A 6,263-nucleotide genomic window follows, 5' to 3' on the forward strand; every position below is an offset into this window, starting at 1 on the left:
ACACACACACACACACAACACACACCACACACACACCCACACACACAAACACACACACACACACCACACACCACACACACCCACCACCCACACACAACACACACTAATTTTATCGGGTTGACGAAAAATTTTATTATTTTAACTTATACCAAATTAACTTATCATTTCCCCAAATTGCAATACCGTCCAACACACACTCTCCTTTATTTATTATCTGTCGGGTTATAAATTTTTTTACCAATAAGGAAAAGGGGCTATAAATTCGTATAAAGCGTTGAAAGGGGCGTATAAAGCGTTGAGGGGCGTTAAAGGTGGCGTATTGTATGTATTTTTGGGACGTACAAATTAGCGTATTAGTTCCTAAAATCGGGCGTATTAGTTTCCTAAAACGGCGCAAAAAGACCTCCCAGATTTATACATTGTTAGTACGATATCAACCGATCGCGAGATTGAGTAACATACACAACATTAGTATTTCATTCTATGTATTTCGGTTAATGTAGAACCACCATTACCCGCAAAGGTGACGTCCGGTAGCGAGCGGAGCGAGTCAAACCAATCCGGGAATAATCCGGGCCGGAGTGAAATTACGACGCGAAGGTAATGTCAAAATCCTCGACCCCGTCATTATATCATTCACATCCGCCTCGGCACTGTAAAAGTTTACTCGGGGTCTTTTTTGGTTGTGTCGGCAATTGACAAACGTGAGTACGAGGAGTATAGACAAGTCATTGATCTGTTTTTTTCAATTTGTTCATGTTTTAGACTGACAGACACAGTTACCGCTTATGTCAGCGACCAAATAAAATACAGACACATCCGCAACACCTCACACCTGCCCAGGGCCTCGTATACGGATATAAGGCGCAAGCGGAATCGGCTAGAGGTAAATCTGTTGTTTAGATTTAGTGCAAATAAATATATGCGTGTGAAAATTTTGCTAAAAACCAGCTCGGTTTCACGACATCGATGTATATTATTTGTTATGGGATGTCATTTCTTGGAAATGTCGTTATGGTTGTCGTGTCAAACACGTTCTTATAGTCATACTCTTTCTGTGGAGACTGGGAGTGTAGCATGTTCACTTTTAGGGAGGCCTCTTTTTGGGGTGTCAATTTCCCTTTTTACCCTCTTTGGAGGGTCCCTCTCGGTTTGTCTCCTTCCCTAGCGGAGAGGGTCCTGCCTGTCTGCACGGTTATGCTGACCGGCACACATTTAGCTCTCTATTATGTAAAATGGTCGCATCCATCTGGTTTTACAACCCTTTACGTACACAGATATTATTCTTCTAGTGCTTAAAATTTTCCAAAAAGCGCGACGGGCAGACAGACGTCTGACAGTTTCGTAATTAAGTACCAAAAATGATTGGCCATCGGTCATACAACAATGAAGCGGTAGTAAAACTTTGCACATAATGTTAATTTCTAGTGCCAGGGTTTATACAAGTTAGAAACAACATCACACACTCGGCGCGCGAACTGGTCGTGGGGAGAAGAGATTTAGGCGTAGGGGTCCGGGCTTCTCCGGATAGGGATATGTAGTCGTCGTCCTACTCTAGACTTCTGATTTAGGATTTGCCGTCGTAACCGGTTGTGTTGTCTTTAGCCGGAGGTCTTAGCGACCCGCTCGACTTCGATTTTGAATCGGGGCGTGCCGAAATCTCTGTCCCTCCGGAGAAAGGACCGACACAAGTACAGTCCCTCTTCCGAAACTACGACGAGACCTCCCGCCGGACACCCCCCCCCTCCAAAAGCCTCCCTCGACACCCCCCCCCTCCGGAGACCACCTTTTCCCCTCCCCGACCACCCCCGCCCCCCCCTTTTCGGCCAAAAAAATATACCAATGGGAAATTTAAAAAATTTTGGGTCCCTATTCCGAAATTCTCTAACTTCTTGGGGGGGGGAGTTCTTAAGGACCCGGGGTCACTTGGGACGGACCTTGGAGGGCAGCCTCGAGAAAGGGAGACCTCCGAGAAGGGGAGGAGTCCTAAACCAAAACTTTTTGGTTAAGGGAAGGGACCCTTAAGGAGAAGGGAAGAATATTCTTGGGTGGCGCAAGAACAAAAAGGGGGCTCTGAAGGACCCCTTGGGGGTGGACAATTAATAGAAAAAGGGGTTTTACCCATGTGTCCACACACACACACACACACACACACACACACACACACACACACACACACACACACACACACACACACACACACACCTCCGCCTCATTCTGTTTTCATTTACTCGTTCGTTATCTGACCAGCTTCAATCTTGTAGGCTACTCACTTTGTTTCTTGTAGCCCTCGAAAGGGTTTTGGAGGTGGATCCCTCGGTGAACGTGAGTTGAATGGCTTTCTTGTCCGCAGCAGCAGAAAGCATTTTCGAATGTTTGAATGAATCAAAGTGGGTCGTCACCGTCGATTCCACCGTCGATTTTCTCTTATGCTCCAACACACAGTTGCACGGGGTGCAGAATAGTTTCCCCCCACTTTTTGCCCGGTCTTTAGTAGAAATGTTCGTTGGTAAATGAGCTCTATACAGTGTTGTTTACATTCTGTGATGTGCGAGCTGATGACGTCAAGTCAAGACGAGTTAACTTTTTTTTCTTCTCAACTTTGTGTGGAAAAATGCGGGGATTATGCGGCCTTTTGATAAATATGCGGCCTTTTAAAAATCTGCGCCATTTTGCTGATTATGCGGTAAATTCTGCGATCGCAGAATCGCGTTTTTCTGGAGGGTCTACATATTGATGTAATTATGTTAAAGAAGTAAACTAAGGAGTGTATTGGAGGTGTTTCAAGCTAGTAGGGAGTGTGTGGGAGAGAAACTCCCTCTGGCATGATCTTTTGTTTTTTGGGGAAATCCCCCATCAGCATAATAGGGCCTCTTTAAATGACGTTAATTTTCTATTTTGCTGTAGCTTTTATCCAAAATGACTCACAAAGAAACTCTACCCTATTGAGTATGCCAACAGGAGTAATTTGGGGTCCAGTATCTTGCCCAAGGACACGTTCACAGGTGGAGCACAGGAGCAAACCACTACCTCCGATTGGTAGACCAACATTTGTCATACAAACAGCAACCCTGGCACAGTTTGACCAAAGCTGCTTGAGAACAACAACAGGTTGAGAATCAGTGAATCAATGTGGACTTTGACCGCAATTAGAATCAAACCAACAACTCAGCTAACTGTTGGCATTCCGCAAACATTAGGCTCAGGCCGATGACGCTTTCAATGGCAAATGCCAGTGTGGTTTAGGAAGACAGAGGTTGACCCGAGACACTTTGAACAAAAGGCAACACACCTCTCTGAGACTTATTGTTATTTTTAAAAGATAGCCCTTCCCCATCTCTATCCATCATTTGAATCAAGCAGATGTCAGGCAGAGAAGCCTCTCTAGAGGAGTTGTATGCTCTTAATCAGATCTTTCTAACAAACAGCAAAGGAGCATCTTAGGGTGAGCAAAGAGAAGGGCAGGACGAAAGGGCAACTGGAAAACCCAGTGGAGCACCAATTAAAAGCAACAAGCAGCATATTTCCTTGGTAAATGAAAGTGATCCTTTGGAAATGTAGAGTTATTCTTCTGCTGCATTAATTGCAGTCTGCTCTGAATAAAATGCATGAAGATGCCAAGAGCCAACATTTTTGAAGTATAATCAATAAAAGATTCACTGTTTACTGAGTAGGTTATTGATACATAATTCATCAAATCAGTCCATCAATCCATCCCATTCAACTGACTGACCAACAGACCAACCTATAGCAACATCCACAAATCCTTTGCAGTATACAAGAGCACAAGACCCTGATGTAAGAGTGTTACCCCTAGATTCCACCGGGTCTGTTTGCGGCGCATTACGGCCTCGCCGCGGCGATCGCGGCCACTCTAGTCAATGGGTGCTATTCCACCACACGCGGCGCGTTACAGCTCAGAAGCGTCCCAGAAGCTTCCCAGAAGCGTCTCGGCGCAGGGCTCCTCTAAAGTTAGGATCAATCCTATTTTGGACGCGACGTAATGTCGGGCAGGCAGGAAGGTAGGAGTAGAAACGCCAGCATTCTCCTCCGGTTTACAGGCACTGTGTAAATTATATATATAGAATAATTAGCACTGTGTAAATTATATAGAATAATTATGATGATGAATGCATTTTTTTGACACTAAAATACAGCAACACATCTTTGATTCATGTCGTTTATAACTGGGATATTACAATTATTATTAACTTTGTCTGTACAAAGTAGCCTGTCCAGGAAATATGCCCAAATCAACAAAAACTGCGAGCCGGCAGGCAAGACGCTCCGCTTCTGAAATGCGCCCGGTAGGGTATGACGCCGGAGGAGGCCGGACCAAAACCGCGGCGCTGCTGTAACGCGCCGCAGACGGACCCGGTGGAATCTAGGGGTTACGAGGCCAAACTTAACAGTGGCATAAAAAAAGTGAAAAGGCATAGGACATGAGTCAGCTTCTGAAATCTGTGGGGGTGTGGTGAGACATGTTTTGCTCCCTAAAAAATGGGTGTGTATTGTTGTTCATGTTTATATGCAATGGTGCATGTTTTAATAGATTTCCATTGTCTAGTCTTGTCTGTTTGCCTTTTCCCAACGCTGTTCTTTTTAAAAACACAAGTTATTTACCTTTCACTTTCTTGGATCCTTCATTCTCCTCCACAACAACTGCCTCAGACTTCCTCTTGGTGGGGGTCTTTTTAGCAGGCATGATGGCAACACTTAATGACTATAAAAAAAAAAACATAGGTGGAATTTGATGTAAGATGTTTAAATGCCCATCAATGGTTAAAGTCACTGAGCTGAAGGTGAAAAAAACAACATGAAAATGTTTTTATCAGAAAGTGCACCAAGATTACAAATACAATTGAACATCTTACTAACATATGGTGAGTGTAGGTGTCATGTCCAAATACAGTGTAATTAAAGTAATTTAGAGCTAACAGTACACTGACACTTAAAGGGTAGTAGACAAAGAAAACGTCTCAAAAATACTACATAGCTAAACAGAGCTTAAGTAATGTATCAATTCATGTATTTATTGACATTTGCAAATACATGAATGCCCCTTTGTTAAGTTCCCGGGGACCGATGTTGAGGTGCTTTCAGAATGATGTATATCCATTTTAGGCATTATTGTATTTCCATAAGGTCACAAGCCTACTGACAAACGCAGTTGACAGACACAATCAGTGAGTCCTTATTTTGGTTGTAACATTAACCAACTCTCTGACAGCCGTTCATGTTCAACAGCTGTCAGAAAGTCATTCGAATGGCTGGCACAGTGTCAGACTTTCACTCCACATACAGTTGTGCTTCGTCCGCTTCTGCTACCATGCTGTTGTGAAATGAAACCCCCCCCCAAAAAGTACAAAACAAACTGAAGTCCCGCTGAGCTCTAACTGACTCCCAGAGGTTATATGTTTGTTCAGAGTGCTCAGCCATTTAGCATTTTAAAAATAAGTAGCATGATCTAACGTTGGCAGTAAACTTACCCATGTGTCCTTGCTAACAGTTAAAGAGCGAGGATATGAGACTAGCTACATGGCTGTGCTTCAGTTCTCTTTATGACTAACGTTAAACTATATGTGACACAGTTGGCTACTTATACAAGAGGAATGTAGAATGCAGAAGTCATATTTTAATGTTAGTTAGCATTAAAGTAGAGCTAAATGTTACTAGCTGATGGAATGAGCTGTTTGCTAGCTAGCAAGCGGCGTTAGCATGCCATTCAAAAATGAATGAGATACAATAACACACGTAACGTGTATTGAATGGACTCATACACACTGCTTACGACGTGTTTGTTATCGCTTGTATTTTTCAGTTGGGGAGTTTAGGAGCTGATATTTTACTAACCTGTAATATGTAGTAGTCTGAAGTTTGCCTTGAAGTGAACGTGCAGTCTCTTCGGTTCCCGGTCTTGAGACACGTACCATACGTATGACGTCACGTTCTGGAACCCCTGCCTCCTTAAAGAGACAGTAGCACTCCAATGGTGGAAGAAAACTTGTGAATTTAATTAATCAAAAGTCCTACGTTCAAGTTTCAGATAAAAACAGTAACATATATCAATAAACAGTAGGCCTACTGATTATGCAGCAGAATGTCTGCTGTAAGTGGCACACCTTAATGTCTTGCCTATTGTTTGATACAGCTGCTAATGTTGCATCTTACGTAAACACCTAGATCTGTCAGGTAGTGTAATGTATACCTCAATAAATTATAGGCTACCTGTATTATCTTTTCAACTCAAAATAGGAAATTAT

The sequence above is a fragment of the Notothenia coriiceps genome, unplaced genomic scaffold (genome assembly GCF_000735185.1).
Source record: "Notothenia coriiceps isolate Sejong01 unplaced genomic scaffold, NC01 NC01_scaffold00013360, whole genome shotgun sequence".
NCBI lineage: Eukaryota > Metazoa > Chordata > Actinopteri > Perciformes > Nototheniidae > Notothenia > Notothenia coriiceps.